We start from the raw sequence: 19,391 nt of genomic DNA, 5'->3' as shown, positions 1-19,391 counted from the left end.
ATGTTGACTTCTATCACTTCTTATTTCCCTACTCCTACTTCCCCCACCCACTTGCCGTCCTATTTCTAGTAGCTAACAATCTACTGGGCAAACATGTGGAATCCAGAGAAACACAGGTCCCAGTTGCAATACAAAGGACTCCAGGAAAACAGTCCAAAGGAGAAACAATGAATCCCATCTGAAAGCGAGATTTTAGAATCAACGATCACATCTCTTCCAGTCTAAGGAATTCAAAGACAATATCTTGTATACAAAACCTCTATCTTGAGATACACAACCACAACAATTCATCTTTGCCTTACACATCCTAAAGTTCTAGGGGGCAGCTAAAGGAACTAAGACTTGAAGACGAGTGGGGAGAGAACTAAGACTCAGGGGCTTCCACTGAAAACAAATGGACTGTAAGAGCTGACTGAGGGGCAAGGGGAGAGGATGGGACACCAGGAGACACAAGTTATCATTCTAGCCAAAATATGAGTTGTTGAAGCTATGGTCCAATTTCAGATGGATTGCCTTGTAGCTCAGAACTGTTGTGATCTGTTATGGCTTCTCTTAGAGCTTTAAGAAGTCTTATTCAAACATTGAAACAAGGGGCACCTGGGTGGCCCAGTGGGTTAGGCCCCTGCCTTTGGCTCAGGTCATGATCTCAGAGTCCTGGGATCAAGCCCCACATCAGGCTCTCTGCTCAGCAGGGAACCTGCTTCCCATCCCCCACCCCACCCCCACCTGCCTCTCTGCCTACTTGTGATCTCTCTCTCTGTCAAATAAATAAACATAACAACCTTAAAAAAATAAATAAAACTTCAAACATTGAAACAGAACAGCTACTGACTATGTGCATCATTTTTTTGGGGGGGGGGTAGTGAAAAAAATCTTTCACAGATTTCTGTGAAAGCAGATTTCTTCAGTCTTCTGTACCATAATGTTATAAAGAAAGCAGCAATAATTACAGTTCCAACTCTAAAAGCCAATTGCTACTACAGTACTTCAGAATCAATTGTCCCAAGATGTGCATGCAGATTATTTCAAGCTGAAAATAACCAAGGTCTCAAGAAACGAGGAAGAAACTTTAGCCTTCTGTCTAAATGCCTAAAACAATTTAGATAGAGGACCTGACCCAGGAAAAGAGTTATCACCATCGAGAGCTACAGCGTAAAATGAACTAGGTATGGTAGACAGGGAGGAACCTAGGAAGGTCTGTTCGATCAAAGTTCAGTCTATGTTCCATTTCTTCTGAATGGCCAGAAAACATTTATTTATCAAACATATACTCTTTATCATTTTCCTGTGAATTGTTTTCCTTCCATTTGAAGTCCCAGACCCCTACCCACCTCTCCTTAGTTCAGGATGACATTTTGCCCGTTTTTGGACTCATGTTTGTGTGGATTCTCCATACGTACATACTTAAATTTGATTTTCTCCTGTTAATCTGTCTCATGTCAATTTGATTCTTAAACCAGCCAGAAGAATCTTGAAAAATAAAGGGAAATTTTTCCTCCCCACCATCATACAATATTTGGTTCACCTTTCTCCCCGTGGCTTCAGGCCAGTTTTAGTGAGGGATAGGACTTTGTACAAGTCTCACAGCAGTTACAAATTCCTAAAGCAAGCACTATCTATATAGAACATTTAAGAAAAAACTTAAATAGCTTCAGATTATAAGATTCAAATTATAGAAAATTAAAGAAAATTAAAGAAGCAAATAGACAAGGTTTATATCAAATGACTACGCCAAGGTAAAAAACAAAGGAAAGAATGCAATAGAGGGCAGAAAAAAAATTTAATGTGAAAAGCAGTTTCTTCTTTCTTCCTTTCCTAAGGAAAAAAAAAAGGTCATTCTGATACTTCCATGAACACAGTGCTAAATTTATCCGAAAAAGAAAGAATGGCCCATGTTAAAGAGAACTCCAAAATATTCTACATGTTACTTCAAGCCTGGAGTTCCACTGAGCTAAACTAAAACTCTAAACATATTCTATGGCCAACATAAGACAATCAGTTGATTATGGGGCTCAGTACCCAGAAAATGGAGTTCAAACTAGATATTTAGAATCTTACCCTGAATAAGTTGTGGTAGGAAGGGAACTTTCCAAGATAGGAAAGCTGCTCTGAGATTCTACCGCTCATATTCATTGCTTTGACCCTCTTATAGCTAATTGTAATCCTTTATCGGGTTGATCATCTTTTCTCATCTAGAAAACAGGTGCAAACTTTGCTGAAGTGATACTAAAGGTTAAACTTGGAACACTAAAGAAACAAAGCTTCTAATAACCTTTAACAAGCTTGTAGTAAGATTAAATTGGAGCAAAATAGCAGATGTCACCTGTAATATGACAGATTTAGGTATTGCAGATTTAGGTATTAGTTATACTAACTAGCTTTGATTGTTATTCCAAAGCTTCGTATTAGTGAATGAGGTATGATTCAGTGGAAAAAAGTATCTATCAATTTAGCCTTTCCTGAAACTACTCGTTAATTGTATTTATTCTAGACCAGAATTTCTCAACCTTAGATGCATGTTGGAATCACATGGGAAGCTTCAGAATTATTTTTATTAACATCTGGGTTCTACACTCTAAAGTTCATGATTTAGTTTTTTGGGTTAGTGTCTGGGGTAATCACATTTTTAAGAGCTTCCTAGGTGATATGCCATGCAGCTAAGGTTGAGAACTCTCCTCGATTCTTTAATTAGGAAATAATATGGTTTAAGAGACATGGGCATTGATTGAAAGCCAAATTTTCCAGTTGTCTTAGTTATTATTAGTAACTACTGATTATGTACTTGAAAATGATCTACATATTATATTAAAATTATCATGTAAAAAGCTTAGTTCCTTGACATAGATATAGATGGTTAATGTTAACTGTGGTCACAAAATAAAGCTTTATTCTTCCCCTGCCTGTTCTAATACCTGAGAAAAATCTAATTCATTTTATATAGCCTTAATGGTCTACTTCTTTCTTAACAACTTTCTACATTTTTACTAAATTTGCCTCTATTTTGACATAGTTTATACCTGAATTTGTTAAGTGTCACTGGCATTCAAATGCTCCAATAGCTATACTCATACATTGTTTGATCTATTGAAAGAGCAAGTCTTTTTTAAAGATTATTTATTCATTTATTTATTTGAGAGAGAGAGAGAGAGAGAGAATAGGCCAAGGCAAGAGCAGAGGGAGATGGATAAACAGACTCCCCACACAGCAGAGAGCCTGATTCAGGACTCGATCCCAGGACCCCAGGATCATGACCTGAGCCGAAGGCTAACTGAGCCAACCAGGTGCCCTGCAAGCAAGTTTTGTTTAAAGAATCTGATACTTAGCTGATCCTTCAATAGTCTTCAAATGACATATAATATAGATCTAGAGAATAATTTATAGCTGAAACTTAGATTGGACTCAGACATTTAGGATATTAATGCTAGATAACCACAGAGAAGAAAGAAAAATAACTCACCACGTTGTTAATGACACCAGAAGATGTAAAAGCATCAACTCTGAACTGAAGAGTATCTACTTTGAGCCTTGGTGACATGAAGGCTGAAGTAGCATCTGACTGGCTATCCAACCCAGCAACTAGATTTTTAAAGAGCACTGGTTCATGGATTACTTTGCATTTGGAGCTGACAAGGGAGCTTCATGTAATTTACCTATTGAAATGAATAAATAAGGGCATGTCAAAGAATAGATTCTGGGGCACCTGGGTGGCTCAGTGGGTTAAAGCCTCTGCTTTCGGCTCAGGTCATGATCCCAGGGTCCTGGGATCAAGCCCCACATCGGGCTCTCTGCTCAGCAGGGAGCCTGCTTCCTCCTCTCTCTCTGTCTGCCTCTCTGCCTACTTGTGATCTCTGTCTGTCAAATAAATAAATAAATCTTTAAAAAAAAAAAAAGAATAGATTCTATGTTTAAAGTTAGCATGGTTACAAATAAATCAATAAAGAGCCTTAGAGAAATGTGACTCTCAAGGTGGACATTCACTTGAACACAAATAATATCTCTAAGTATGAAGCTAGTATAATTCCTCTCAGAAGTCCAAAACTCTGTATTGAGATATCTCTCACCCATAGAGCTACTGGCAGTGAAGGGTAGCCCCTAATTTACTCACACCTCCATCTACCACTCTTCAGTCGTATGGTGAACTTCAGTCTCTGATGAGAGGACACAGTGGAACTAAATGGAATCCAGCTGGGTTGGATGGTTTTGCTGTTATATTAATAGTAAGCCAGTTGAGTGAGGTGAAGTGAGGAATCAGGGCAGGCCAGGAGGAGCTATGAGACACCTTACCTGAGATAAGAACATTTCACCAGCACAACAGATTAGTTCTCGTGATATTAGAGTTGTTGGCAGGCAATGGATTGTAGTGTAGAATTATGGCATATATCAGTGTATCAGGACTCATCTAGAAACAATCAGACAAATATTTGTTACTTCAGTAGGATGATTTCTTGGAAGGAGAGCTAGTTATGTTGTAGCATGTGCTCTCTCTCCTATATATATATACACACACACACACACATATATAAAACTTTCCACCATCTTTTAAAATGAAGAAGCTTTACATATAGCCAGCTGGTATCTATAAGTTAATGCCATATGAAACTTATATTCTACACTGCTTTCTCCAGAGACTCTTAAAAAGGAACTGTGCATAAATCAAAGATTAAGGATATAAATTAGACAAATCTACGTTTTAGTCTTAACGTTGCTAGGTTATTAGCAGTACGGTCTCAAATTACTCAAACTTCTTAAACCTCAGTTTCTCCCCCCTATAACATAATGAAAAATAGGATTTGCCTCAAAGGGCTGAGGAAAATTAATTGTTAGCACATTGCATCCTACGCTCTATTCTATGGGTAATTTGTCCTCATAATTATATTATGAAGCTTATAGAAACTATTACTTCTAGCTTGATCTATTTTAATGAAATAACTCTTTTTCAAGAGAAGAAAACACAAAACTAAGCACCTTAAATGTTATTCTCAACATGTTCCACCATTTCGTTAGAATCGTGGGAGCCAGACATTCTTCAGATCACCTAAAATGACGCCAACAGAGGCAGCACAAGAGTTTGGGTCTTCAGCTTTGGTTAAACCACTGACATTATAGATCAAAACAACATGACAGGGGCGCCTGGGTGGCTCAGTGGGTTAAGGCCTCTGCCTTCGGCTTAGGTCATGGTCCCAGGGTCCTGGGATCGGGCCCCACATCGGGCTCTCTACTCTGCAGGAAGCCTGCTTCCTCCTCTCTCTCTCTCTCTCTGCGCCTGCCTCTCTGCCTGCTTGTGATCTCTGTTTGTCAAATAAATAAATAAAATCTTAAAAACAACAACAACATGACAACTTGCATTTTCACACAAATATGACTTGTTATGCTTGGCAAATCTAGTCTCAATTCTCAAGGAAAGTCTGTGGGCTCCCCCATAGCAAAATAGACTTCATGAGGTCACGTGTTAGACTAGCATAAGGCCCCTCACTTCAAAACACACCAAGAATGCGAGTGTTGATTCAGCCATGCATCTCACATTATCTTTTGCACAGAGAAGTTGATTTGGTAGGTGAGGAGAGTAAGGTAGTTAAGTAGTTGGACCAAACTCTCAAAATGACTCTCAAAAGCAACTAATAAAAGCTGCCGCATCTTTCAAACAAAAGTACTCTAGGCTTTGCTTTACCCCTCCTGTTAGCTTAGTCAAGTGAACAGCATACTGACAAACACGCAATGAGGAGTCCTACCTGAATTGTACTGCTGCATTTATGAAACCCACCTTCAAAGACAGCGGTATGATTTACTGAGTCTAAACCAGCTGGGCCAAGACTCAAATGGGATGGGTTAACCAACTGCCCTTTCCTAAACAACTCTCTGGTTACCACCATCTCTCTTCCTTACACCACTCTCTATTAGGCAACTGTAAGGAGGCAGCCCTGAGAAGAGGAGTCTCCTGAGGGGCCCAAGAAAGAGAAGAGATAGGAGAAGACTCATAAGTGGTCTTGCTATCTCTAATTGGGGACTGGGTAGAAACAGGACCCAAAATAGGAAAACCCCAAAAGGCAATGTACCCCAAAGTGTGCACTGCCAATCAGACTAACAGAAGCCCCAACAGGTGCTGCTTGCCCAACTCATCTGCTTGCTACAACTCGCTTCTTAACAATCTAGAGGATGCGACCTTTAGAGCCCTGCCAAATCACTTGGCGGGCCCTGAAGTCAGGTTGGAAATAATGGAAGCAAGAATAATAGTCTACATCTGGAATTCAGCCAGCCTCTCTGATTTAACAGAGTTGTAAAGAGGAAGGCATCAAATGTTGAAAGATTTTCATTTTTCCTTAAGAAGGCATATGTTGTATTTCTTTTGAGAAGTTTGATGAAGATTTGAAGGGGGTTGCTACTTAACAAAGATTCAAGGTATACTTTCCTGTAATCAACAGCTGTCTTAGATGGTAAATTATTTCATTAAATGGAGTTTTAAACCAAAGACATGAGAGTTTAATTAGGGACTCTTCTTGTCCTACTGAAGTTACCAGGCAGCTGTGCTGATTTTTTTTCTTTGCCAGGATTTTCACAAACTCACAGGGGAAGAGACTTTGAAAGGAACATTGAACTTACTGTGAAGGGAGACACAGCTACCACTCTAATTGGCCACTGGTTGTTTTCCAAGCCATCCAGGAGCACTGGCCTGGTAGAGGGAAAGGTCCAAGAGAAGAAAGCAGGCGCCCTGGCTAGTGATAAAAATTGCCCCATACACTTAGAACCTGGGGATACCCCCTTCCACATTTTGCTTGCATAATTTTTAGCACCCCATTTATTTAACCCCTAGGTCACTTTTTCCTGTCTCCCAGTATTTCAATTCTCTGACTCCTGAATTTCTAGTCTGACAACTCTCAAATATCACTGTGAACAGATTTTTTTGCAAAGTTTTTTAAAATGCAGATTGTTCCCACTCCTGCCCTGAACGTGGCTCAAAAGTTCTGGATATCTTTGGGATATCCAGTTTAATAAGTTCCCCCCAGGTGACTGGATGCAATTGAGATGTTTCCTGATCCCAGTGTTTCTATTCTTTCTGCTGTGTCATCATGATTTCCTCTGTCCTGGACATACACTTCGATTCATCTATTACCTGCTTTTCTAATTCCCATGTTTCAGGGATCACCTGATAAACTAGGAATCTTTGATTGAAAAGACTTTAGGGCATATTAACATACAGAAAGAAAAGCAAAACCCAGGTAGCAGTCACAGTCCCTAAAAGGATGCTTGCATTTTTACCAAGGAAGGTCAGACCCATGTCCCTCCAGATGCTGGGGAAGCCACCCAATTCTGGAGACTCTTGAAATTTTCTCTAGGGAGTCTTTACAGTACCAGAAATTTAAGATAGAGGTGGCTCTATCAGCTAGACTAAACCTTTGATCACAACACTATGAAGGGCCTTTGAGATACTTTAGATCTTATGGGTCAGAAAAGCAGCACCCAGAGAGATGAATAAAAAGCAGCACTCAGAGAGATGAATAGAATTAATAGAATCACGACAAATTCATTAGTTGGTGGTTAGTGACATTCCTGAAGATAAAATCCAGGTTGGCTGCTGTCTTTCTACGAGTACTGTGTGTAGGGGGAGGGGGAGGAGGACTGGATGCTGGAAACTCTGAAGAACTTTGTTGATGCTTGAACAAGTCTGGTTTTCCTGCGGTTGAAGCCAATTTGTTTTGTGTCCCCTCCACTCCCCACCACCATATATAGGCCTGCAGAGATCCACACAGGCCTTCAAAAACTGGAAAAAGGCAAAAGGATCTGAAGAACATCATGCCTATAAAATCAATTTGCTATGGCATTGCCTGAAAAAATGTGACTTTCTACCTAACAACCTAACACAAAACACTGAGGTCCAGGGATTGGATGAGGGAACTCAAAATCACCCCATGTGTTCAGGATCAGAATTATGTAGAAACCCCCATCCAGTTTCAAATGCTTAGCTAATTGACTGTTGTTGCCTTTCTTGTCCAACATAGCTATGGTCATGCTTGAGTATTCCCCAGAGACATAAGTCTACTAATTTCAGATATTTTCAGGAGGCTTTTCTCTAATTGAAAAAAATTTTCATAAGAATAAAGAAAATTTAAAAGTAATAATAAAACTAGTGCTATTTAAAGCTGTGTGCCTCAGTTATGAAGTCTTACTTTGACTTTGCTCTCCTGGCTCTTCAAGTTAGCGCCTTCGAAAGCAGCCCACCAGCTCCAATCTCCTCCCCTAGAGGCCAGTTTTCTTGTAAAAAGTGTGTGTACTATTGTATGCACCAGCCAAACGTAAGCAGTAAATGCCATCTGACTTTGTCTGGTATGTCTGTGGTGTGTGTATCTGCAAGTGTGGGTATATGAAAGAGAGACAGAGAGAGAGATTGAGTCAGCTTTGATTTGAGTGTCTTTTAATAATTGAGACTCTTGAAGAGGAACCCCCCCATATTATTAATATTATAATTAATAAATACATGAAAATCATCTCAGAACCAAGGAGGTCTTGGGTGAAACACTTGCCCTGCTTTCCGTTTCCACGGGTGGTCATTTCTATCCCAGCCCCACTCTTGGTCTCTTGACTCACTCCTTGGGGAGGTAGGGAGACTTTTCAGATTACTCAACCAGAGCATAAAAGCAGAGCCAGGCTGGTGCACCACAGCTTGTGTCACTTGGGAGCGTCTGTCCTGAGAGGTCTCCCTGCTTCTCTATGGTAGAAATCTTCCTGTGTATTGGCAGGCCATTCTGTTCAATTCTAGAGTCTAGTATTAGTAAGCTAAATTGGGAGCAGATCTCAAGACTTGTTATTTTTCATTTGTTCCATTTCTTTTCTTTTCTTTTTTTTTTTAGTGTTTCCAGCTACACTGGGTTTTTCTGAGATGTATTTCATATGGAGTACAGAAAACCTCCAGAAAGCCTGTGGGAGACAGGGCAGATCGACACACAACTCCTGCTCATCCAAGTGGAAGAGAAAGTCTGGTCCTTGATTACATGGCAGCTGCTCCAAGATTGTTCTTGGGCCACCTGGCTTAGTAACTCCTGTGCACTTCTTTTAAATCCCATTCTGGAGCCTCACCTAGGATCTACTGAGTCAATATTGGTGGTAGGGTCTAGGGATTCACATTTTTTAAATTGAAATATAGTTGTGGGCGCCTGGGTGGCTCAGTGGGTTAAGCCGCTGCCTTCGGCTCAGGTCATGATCTCAGGGTCCTGGGATCGAGTCCCGCATCGGGCTCTCCGCTCAGAGGGAGCCTGCTTCCCTCTCTCTCTCTCTGTCTGCCTCTCTGTCTACTTGTGATTTCTGTCAAATAAATAAATAAAATCTTAAAAAAAAAAAGAAATATAGTTGTGATGAGCACTGGATTCGTATGTTAGTATTGAATCACTAAATTGTACCCTTGAAACTAATATTACACTGTGTGCTAACTGGAATTTAAATAGAAAATTAAAAAAAGAAAGAAATGTAGCTCATATACATATTATTTTAATTTGGGGGGTACAACATAGTGACTCAACCTTTATATACATTATGAAATGATCACCTCATCTAGTTACCATCTGCCACTATGTCAAGTTGTCACGTTATTATTGACTGTATTCCCTATGCTGTACTTTGGAGCATATACTTTTAACAAGCTTCACAGGTTATTCTCTTTTATTCAAAAGCTGGAGAACGACTACAACAGAAATAACTTCTTTACTCCACAACACTGTCCTTACATAAGAACACTTGAGGTCTCTACTGGGGCACCTGGGCGGCTCAATTAAACATCTGCCTTTGACTCCATCATGATCTCTGTCTCAGAATCCTGGGATAGAGCCCTGAGTTGGGTTGGGCTCCCTGCTCAGCGGGGAGCCTGCTTCTCCCTCTGCTTCTTCCCCTACCCCCAACACCTGCTTTCTCTCTCTCTCTTTCTCTCAAATAAATAAATTCAATTTTTAAAAAAAGAACCCTTGAAATCTCTCAAGGAAATGTCAAAAGCCCTCCTAAAACAGGTATTGCTTCCAGCAAATCTGTCCTGATTAATACATTTAAATAAATAAGCAAATAAACAATTATAAATAATATATAAACATAAAATTAATAAATATATAATTATATGTTAGATATATAATATATAAGTTAATAACATAAATAAATACATTTTAAAATAAATAAATTAAATAAATTTTCATTTTCTATCCCAGCAGTGTTTCTTAGCTGTACGTTAGGTATAAACTAATATGGGTCTGTGGAATCTCCGAAATACATTAAATTTTGCAAGTATGTGAATATATGCATTCTCCCAGAAAGAGTGTAGATTTCAATATTCCCAGTGTTCTACAATTCAAATTATTCTTGGAGTTGCAACATTAGAAAATAACGTCCATCCAGAAAGACTGATTTGTTCTCAACCACTCTTTTGGGTGCCAAAGCACAACAAAGTACAAGCCTTAGCAGTTAAACTTTTGTTGAAGAGATTATTTGTCTGCATGTTAGTTCTCTGTAATTAAGCATACTTTGATTAATTTGAATTAAATATGCCTACATCTTAACTCCCCATGTTATTTGCCTTATACAAAGAGAGAACAAAAGAACAGGAAGGTCTGAGCTCCTTTTTCAGTGTTAGCCACCTCTGTGGAGCATAGGTGTCTTTGCTTTTCTGAGGAATAAATTAACTCTAACATTTTCTCTAATGAGAGTCACAGATTCATCTGATACCAGGTGCAAAAAAAAATCTTTGAAACTCTCGACAGATTACGAATAAAGGAGGACCCCAGGGCACAAAGCAGATGCTGTAAGTAATCATGGAGACAGAAATTTTAATCAGTTCTTCTGTTTTTCAGAGACAATTCTGCTTCTTGGATCAATAGAAAGTTGTTGTAGTGTTGAATTGCCCAGGTGTGGCAATATACTGTCTTACCCTCCTAACCTTGGGGAGCTTAGAGCCCCGCATCTACATCTTTTTTATAAAGTCACCTAGAAAAAACTACTTGTTTATTTTTTAAAATAATAATCTTATTAATATATAATTTGTTAGGCTTTGGATTTAAACAAAGGGATTTTTGCGGAGTTTTTAAGGGGTGGGGAAGGTTATATTACTTCTTCCAAATTCTCAATATGGCAAAAATATTTAATACATGAAGTTGATGAGTATCATAGGCATATACATGTAAAACAATTTCTATTTTGTACATATTTGATGTTACTTCCTTTCCCTTAACCATGTTGAATGGAAGACTAAACATCCTTTTTTAAGGATCTGAATTTCATTCTAATGGCATAGTAGGCAGTTTCTAAGATGGCCCCCAATGATCCCCACCTCCTACTACCTATGACCTTTTGTAATCCCTGCCCTGTGTGTTGGCTGAACACAGGGACCTCCTTTTAAATGATAGAATATGGTAAAAGTGATAGGATGTCACTTCTATGATGAGGTAACAGGGGACAGTGACATCCATCTCTTTCTCTCTCTGTCCCTGCATTAGAGGAAGCAAACTGTCATGTTGTGAGTAATGCTATAGAGATGCCCACATGTCCAGGAATGGATTTCTGCTCAACTACCAGTAATGATCTGAGTGAGGCCTGCCAACAGCCATGTTAGGCTTAGATAGAGGATCCACCCTAATTCAGTATGGAAAGGGCTGTGGTCATTTGATTATGGTTAAAGCCTAATGAGAGACTCAAAGCCACAGGACTCGACTAAGCTGCACCATTATCAACAGAAACTGTAGGTACAAATTACTTGTTGCTTTAGGACACTTAGGCCTGGGGTATTTTGTTATATAGCAGTAGTTAACTAAAATAAATGGAAAGAAAGCATAATTCACCATCATGAGGAAGAAAAAGTTCTGTTTCTCCAGACAGTGGTAACCCATTCAAACTTATTCTATAAATCTGTGGGTTTTACAACAAAAACTATTACAGAGGCATTGAAGTTGAAAGAATGAGATGGACATACAAAATCAGTGAGGTAGCTTTTCCAAGCAGCACTTGTATTACTACCCCACCTGCCAGGAAGTAAATGATGATAGTTTAATATTTACTAAACTGTTAATATGTACCTGACTCCATATAGTGCTTTCTATGGATCATCCCATTGAATCTTCACACTCACTTCAAGCGTTACTACTATGGACATTTGACAGCTGAGGAAACAGAGATAAAGACAGGTTAAATATCCTTCCCAATCTATAGAGCTGGCATTTGAATACAGAGCCTCCTTTTTTTTTTTTAAGATTTTTAAAATTTATTTATTTGACAGGCAGAGGCAGAGATCACAAATAGGCAGAGAGGCAGGCAGAGAGGGAGGAGGAAGCAGGCTCCCCGCCAAGCAGAGAGCCTGATGCGGGGCTTGATCCCATTATCCTGGGATCATGACCTGAGCTGAAGGCAGAGGCTTTAACCCACTGAGCCACCCAGGTGCCCCTGAATCCAGAGCCTCTTAAAACTAAGCTTGTACTTTGAGGCAAAGAACTCTAAAGTGACCTAGAGAGGACTAGCATCAAGTGAACACACAGCTTTCTTTGCCAAGACCATTCAATGATAATGGGAAAAATAATTTTTCAAAGTGCAGAAAGTCCTAATTAACTCTAGTAAATGAACCTGTGATTGCTTCAGTTCACTCATAAAAATACATACAACAGCAAAAAGAAATACATTCCATTCCCATGTAACATCTTTGTGTACTACAGTTGTAGTCACATGCATCCAAGAGATTTCAGAATTATATTAACTGGTGCATAGGACATTTACATAATGACATTTAAACTTTTTTTCCTTCTCTGGATAAAAAGAACATTTTTGACCAGAATTATAGAATCATAATTGAAAGAGAATAGGTCTTTTCAACAAGTCCAACAATTTTGACAAGTAAGAAAATGGAGGCCTTTATTTGTGGATAGCCACATAACTAGTTAACAGTAACAAGACTCAGAACCAGATCAACTGAATCATAGTTCAACTTATAGCCCAGTACTGGGTTACTCCAGTAAAATTTATACAGTACTGAAAATTCATCAATTTCATTTTTTTCCCAATCAAAAAGTGGAATCACATTAACTAAGAATGAATTATTAAGCTCTCTTTGGAGGCCAAAATAAAATTTAGAATTTATATCAAAAGACCAACAATAAGGCTAACAGCTAATTATTCAAGAGAAATAATGGAATTTTGACAGTAATAGAAAGTTATCTTTAAAGTGCTTAAAAAAAAATACTTCCCAACATAGAATTTTACATTCAGTAAAAAAATCCTTCAAAAATGAAGATGAAAATTAAATTCTTAAATTCAGAAAGCTAATAACTTATCACTTGCAGGAATACTGAAGAGAGATTTTCAGGCAGGGAAGAAATAGTTCTAAGCAGAAGCACAATCATGTAAGAAAGAATAAAGACAGAAAAGACTAAATAAACTGGTTTAAAAAAAATGAGTCTTGACTACATAAACAATCCTAATAATGACTTCAAAGGTCTAAAGTATATTTAGTATAAAAATGTGTGACACGAATAGTACAAAGAGCGGAGATGATAATTAGAGTGAAAGTGCCCTAAAGTTTGCATTTTTCTGGTACTTGCTAACAAATATATTTAAGGTGGATCTAATAAGTCAAAAATACATGTGTAATCTCTAGACTAACTACTAAAAGAATGATAACACAATGTATAACCATATGCTAAAGAGAAGGGAAAATTGAGAATTTTTAAATATTTGATTATTCCAATATTTATTAAGAAGTTAATTTGTTTTTTTAAAGTCTTATCATAATTAATAAGCCCAGATGCCTTCACTGATGAATCCTTCAAAAACATTTAAGGAATTAATAATTTCAAGGAGGTATTTGTTTTAACATTTAGGACTCAATCAACATAATTAAGTATATTAATAGAAATAAGAAAAATAATATATTCATCTCAAAGGTGAAAAAAAGTATTCATTAAAATTCAATGAGCACTTATGATACTTTTGGCAGACTATGAATAGGAAGTTATCTTTAAAAGCAACTTGCAGAACATATAATACTTAACGTTGAAATTTTGAAAGCTTAATCTATTAAATCCTAGGTGAAATAAGGATCCCTCATTATCATAACTTCCATTTAACCTTGTGCTGGATGTCCTAGATAGTGCAATAAGGCAAGAAAAAGAAATAAAAGTAAATGGACTGGAAAGAAAGAAATAAAAATGTGATTATTTGCAAACAACATAATTTTTACACATAGAAAATCCCCAATAACCTGTAAGTTATTAAAATTTATAAATGAATTCAACATAATTATGAGACCACACAAACACAAGACCACTATTAAAAAGTAATTGTTTCTATAAACTAATAACAAATAGAAGATGAAAAAGTTCAAAATCTGAAATAAGCCTATCAAATAACATCAAACACTTATGAACAACTCTAATAAAAGATGTACCAACACATCTTCAGAGAAAACTACAAAATATCAAGGAAGTTTAAAAAGATCTAAATGAATAAAAGATTATATTATGCCATGGATTAGAAGGCCCAATTTTATAAACATATATTTTTATCCCCAGGGGTACAGGTCTGTGAATCACCAGGTTTACACACTTCACAGCACTCACCAAAGCACATACCCTCCCCAATGTCCATAACCCCACCCCCCTTCTCCCAACCCCCCTCCCCCCAGCAACCCTCAGTTTGTTTTGTGAGATTAAGAGTCACTTATGGTTTGTCAGAAGGCCCAATTTTACAGAAATGCCAAATACCCTCATAAATATTTATTCAGTGCAAAACCAACCACAAACCCAATAATACTTTTTTTGTCAAACTGACAAGGCAATTATAACATTTACATGGAAATCTAGAGTCAAGAATATTGAGGGCAATTTGGTAAAAGAACTACCAAAGGAGGACTTACTAACAGATATCAAGACTTCCGTTAACGTGTATTGAGACTTACGTTAAAGCTATTATAATGAAGATACTGTACTACTGACACAATGTAAGCAAAAAGATCTATGCAGAGTCCTAAAACAAATCTCCACAAATTCAAGAAAGGTGTTGACTACAGTTCAGTGGGGGAAAACTTGCCTTTCCAATAAACAGGGCTGGAAGAATTTGCTATTCTTATGGAGAAACATAAACATCATACACAAAAATAAATTACATATAATGCACTCAAATGTAAAGTAAAGCAATACATTTTCTTGAATATCAGAGGATATCTAAATAGGGCATTAAAAACACTAACTAAAGGAAATATTGATTAATTACATTCCAATCAGTATTCATAATTAGACGATTACTAAACTAAAATCATGACATCTGTTCTATTTGAAAATGAAAGGATAAGTCAGAGTGGTAGAACATCTTTATAATATATATGAAAAAATACTCAAATCTAGATTGTATAAATAATGCATCAATTAGAAATTGATTGGCAAAGGACCTGAGTAAGTACTTCTCAAAAGAAGATATACAAGTAGCCAATAAACATATGAAAAGATGCTTAACAACAGTGAGTCCACACTCCCTTGAATGGCTAAAATTAAAAGTGATCCTGAGAGGGTACCTGGGTGGCTCAGTGGGTTAAAGCCTCTGCCTTCGGTATCCTCTTTGATATCAGCCACAGCAACTTCTTTCAAGATATGTCTCCAAAGGCAAAGGAAACAAAAGTGAAGATGAACTTTTGGGACTTCATCAAGATCAAAAGCTTCTGCACAGCAAAGGAAACAGTCAACAAAACAAAGAGGCAACCCATGGAATGGAAGAAGATATTTGCAAATGACAGTACAGACAAAAGGTTGATATCTAGGATCTATAAAAATCACCTCAAACTCAACACACACACACAAAACAGACAATCATATAAAAAAAATGGTCAGAAGATATGAACAGACACTTCCCCAATGAAGACATACAAATGGCTATCAGACACATGAAAAAATGTTCATCATCACTAGCCATCAGAGAGATTCAAATTAAAACCACATTGAGATACCACCTTACACCAGTTGGAATGGCCAAAATGAGCAAGACAGGAAACAACATGTGTTGGAGAGGATGTGGAGAAAGGGGAGAGCCCTCTTACACTGTTGGTGGGAATGCAAGTTGGTGCAGCCACTTTGGAAAACAGTGTAGAGATTCCTCAAGAAATTAAAAATAGAGCTTCCCTATGCTCCTGCAATTGCACTACTTGGTATTTACCCCCAAAATACTGATGTAGTGAAGAGAAGGGCCATCTGTACCCCAATGTTTATAGCAGCAATGGCCACGGTCGCCAAACTGTGGAAAGAACCAAGATGCCCTTCAACGGATGAATGGATAAGGAAGATGTGGTCCATATACACTATGGAGTATTATGCCTCCATCAGAAAGGATGAATACCCAACTTTTGTAGCAACATGGACGGGACTGGAATAGATTATGCTGAGTGAAATAAGTCAAACAGAGAGAGTCAATTATCATATGGTTTCATTTATTTGTGGAGCATAACAAATAGCATGGAGGACAAGGAGAGATGGAGAGGAGAAGGGAGTTGAGGGAAATTGGAAGGGGAGGTGAACCATGAGAGACTATGGACTCTGAAAAACAATCTGAGGGTTTTGAAGGGGTGAGGGGTTGGAGGTTGGGAGAACCAGGTGGTGGGTATTAGAGAGGGCACGGATTGCATAAAGCACTGGGTGTAGTGCAAAAACAATGAATACTGTTACACTGAAAAGAAATAAAAAAAATAAAAATAAATTAAAAAAAAAAAAGCCTCTGCCTTCGGCTGAAGTCATGATCCCCAGGTCCTGGGATCAAGCCCTGCATCCAGCTCTCTGTTCATCAGGGAGCCTGCCGCCCACCCCCCACCCTGCCTGCCTCTCTGCCTACTTGTGTTCTCTGTCTGTCAAATAAATAAATAAAATCTTTTTAAAAAATGATCCTGAGAGTATCGAATATTGGCAAATATATGAAGCAACTTAAATTCATTAACTACTAGTGTATACTGATAAAACCTCTTTCAAAATAATTTGACATTACCTACTAAGGTTGGGCATGTGCATACTCTATGCATACTAGCTGTTTTATTGCCACAACTTAGCAGCTTAAAACTACACACATTTATTATTTTATACTTTTAAGATCAGGAATTTGAGAATAACTTTGTTGGGTCTTTGGTTCAGGGTCTCAAAAGGTTGCAGTCAAAAGTATCATCTGTTTTCTTTCTCTTTGTTGTCTGATTGCTGCTGCTAGGACTTCTAATACTATGTTGAACAAGAGTGGTGAGAGTGGGCATCCTTGTCTTGTTCCTGATCTCAACAGGAAGGATGCAAGCTTTTTTCCCATTGAGGATGATATTTGCTGTGGGTCTTTCATAGATAGATTTTATGAAGTTCAGGAATGTTCCCTCTATCCCTATACTTTGAAGTGTTTTAATCAGGAACAGATGCTGGATTTTGTCAAATGCTTTTTCTGCATCAATTGAGAGGACCATGTGGTTCTTCTCTCTTCTCTTATTAATTTGTTCTATCACATTGATTGATTTGTGAATGTTGAACCATCCTTGTAGCCCAGGGATGAATCCCACCTGGTCATGGTGGATAATCTTTTTAATGTGCTGTTGGATCCTGTTTGCTAGGATCTTGTTGAAAAAAAAAAAAAAGTATCATCTGGACTGTGTTCTTATCTGGTAGTTCAACTGGGGAAGAATCCACTTCGAAGCTCATTCAGGTTGTTGGAAGAATTTGTTTCTTTGTCACTGTATAACCAAGTGTTCCTGGGTTTGCTGCCTTCTTTTTTTTTTTCCCCCATGGAAACTAGCCTCAAGTCTTAGAGGCGAGGGGTGTTTTCTCAACATAGTTGCTCACTTCATCAAGCCAAGTAGAACCTCTTGCTCCACTCTGTTTGTATGTACCATGACATAATCACAAGAGTTACATATCACCTTTGCCATATAATGTAACCTAATCAATGGAGTGACATCTCATAACCTTTGCCATATTATATTTATTACAAGCAGGTTATAGGTCCTATCCTCATTGTGGGAGTGCTGGAGATAACAGAAAGACATGCATACCAGGAGGCAGAAATCACTGGGTGTAATCTTAGGGTCCATCTGCCATATTGTGCCCAAATAATTTGACTACTGGACTTGTTATAAGAACATTTGCAGCAGCATTATTTGTATATGTCAAAAACTATAAATGACCCAACTGTCTATCAACAGTACAATGTATAAATAAATCATGGTATATTCTAATAATGGAAAATACACACCAGTGAAAAAATAAACCATTGCTTCACTCAAAAATATGGCTAAATCCCTCAGACAAAATGATGAGCCAAAGACACAAGACACATGGTATAATTTCAATTGGCAATAATCGCACCTCAGATAAACCTCATTGGCTACGATACTGCCACTGCACAAAGCTGATACATGGTATAATTTCATATATATACAACTCAAAATGAGACAAAAATAGTTATAGAAATAAAATCAAAATTTTATAGAAATTTAAAAATTTAAAATTTATAGAAATAAAGTTGTGGTTTTTATGGAGAATGACTGGGGATGGCCATAAAAGAGGGTTCTGAGGTGGGAGAAATGTTTATATCTTGGTCTGAGTGTTGGTTACATGGATGTGTACACCTTGCAAAAATGTATCAGTGGGGCACCTGGGTGGCTCAGTGTATTAAGCCTCTGTCTTCAGCTCAGGTCATGATCTCAGGGTCCTGGGATCGAGGCCAGCACCGGGCTTTCTGCTCGGCAGGGAGCCTGCTTCCTCCTCTCTCTCTCTCTGCCTGCCTCTCTGCCTACTTGTGATCTCTGTCTGTTAAATAAATAAATAAAATCTTTTTAAAAATCTATCAAGCTTTATGCTTAGATTTCTGTGTTTACTATGTATATCCTATACTTCTATATAAAACGTCTCCAAACCTCTCAATTATTTTAAGTCCCTATACAAAAACATCAACCATTTCTGATTCTTCATCTCTTTAAGACTTTCCCTCCTTAAAGTTTTCTGAGAAAAAAAAAAAAATGAACAGTAGACTTCATGAGTGGCCAATACGTGACTTGGAAGAAACAAAAGGAAGAGGCAACTGGCTACAAGCTTCTGTCTCCTGTTGCCTTGGATCCCTTGTTTCAGGCACGAGGATTTCTCTTGTCTCATAATCTTCATTCCCATGTCCCAGAGAGCCCATGACCCCATAGTTATGGTCTCCCACTTGGTTGTTCAGCGAAGTGACCATTCAACCCAAAGCACTATGACTAGTCTTCGAGAAGAACAATATTATCAAAAGATGAAACAAAATTTCTCTTTAGAGGCTTATGGATGAATGAAAAGGAGAATTGTTAAGTGTTAGGAAACATGAATTAAATACTATAAATGATCAAGGAAGGAAACAATTTATATAGAGCATACAGAACTGTCTTCTCAAAGGAAGTGTTATGCAAA

At 37.9% G+C, this 19,391-nt stretch overlaps 1 long non-coding RNA gene and 1 other non-coding gene across 3 annotated transcripts in view; both read right to left on the bottom strand.

The window, feature by feature from the left end:
• LOC106004499 overlaps positions 1 to 19,391 on the bottom strand; it is a 54,777-nt gene that overhangs the window by 23,899 nt on the left and 11,487 nt on the right. Inside the window, exons 2-4 of one of the 2 annotated variants that reach the window (XR_006601422.1) lie at positions 12,039 to 12,122; positions 4,285 to 4,399; positions 3,180 to 3,650 (exon numbers count right to left, since the gene is read on the bottom strand). This is a non-coding gene — a long non-coding RNA (uncharacterized LOC106004499). Of the gene's footprint in view, positions 1 to 3,179; positions 3,651 to 4,284; positions 4,400 to 12,038; positions 12,123 to 19,391 lie in introns of those variants that run through there. The other variant, XR_001177519.2, reaches the window with a different exon arrangement.
• LOC123387155 lies at positions 18,220 to 18,365 on the bottom strand. Its single transcript, XR_006601493.1, has one exon. It is a non-coding gene; the product is annotated as a U4 spliceosomal RNA (small nuclear RNA).

Source organism: Mustela putorius, unplaced genomic scaffold (assembly GCF_011764305.1).
Source record: "Mustela putorius furo isolate JIRA1106 unplaced genomic scaffold, ASM1176430v1.1 tig00003845_pilon_pilon_pilon, whole genome shotgun sequence".
Lineage (NCBI taxonomy): Eukaryota > Metazoa > Chordata > Mammalia > Carnivora > Mustelidae > Mustela > Mustela putorius.
Note: the sequence above shows the minus strand (reverse complement) of the source record. Positions and strands in the feature narration are given on the sequence as shown.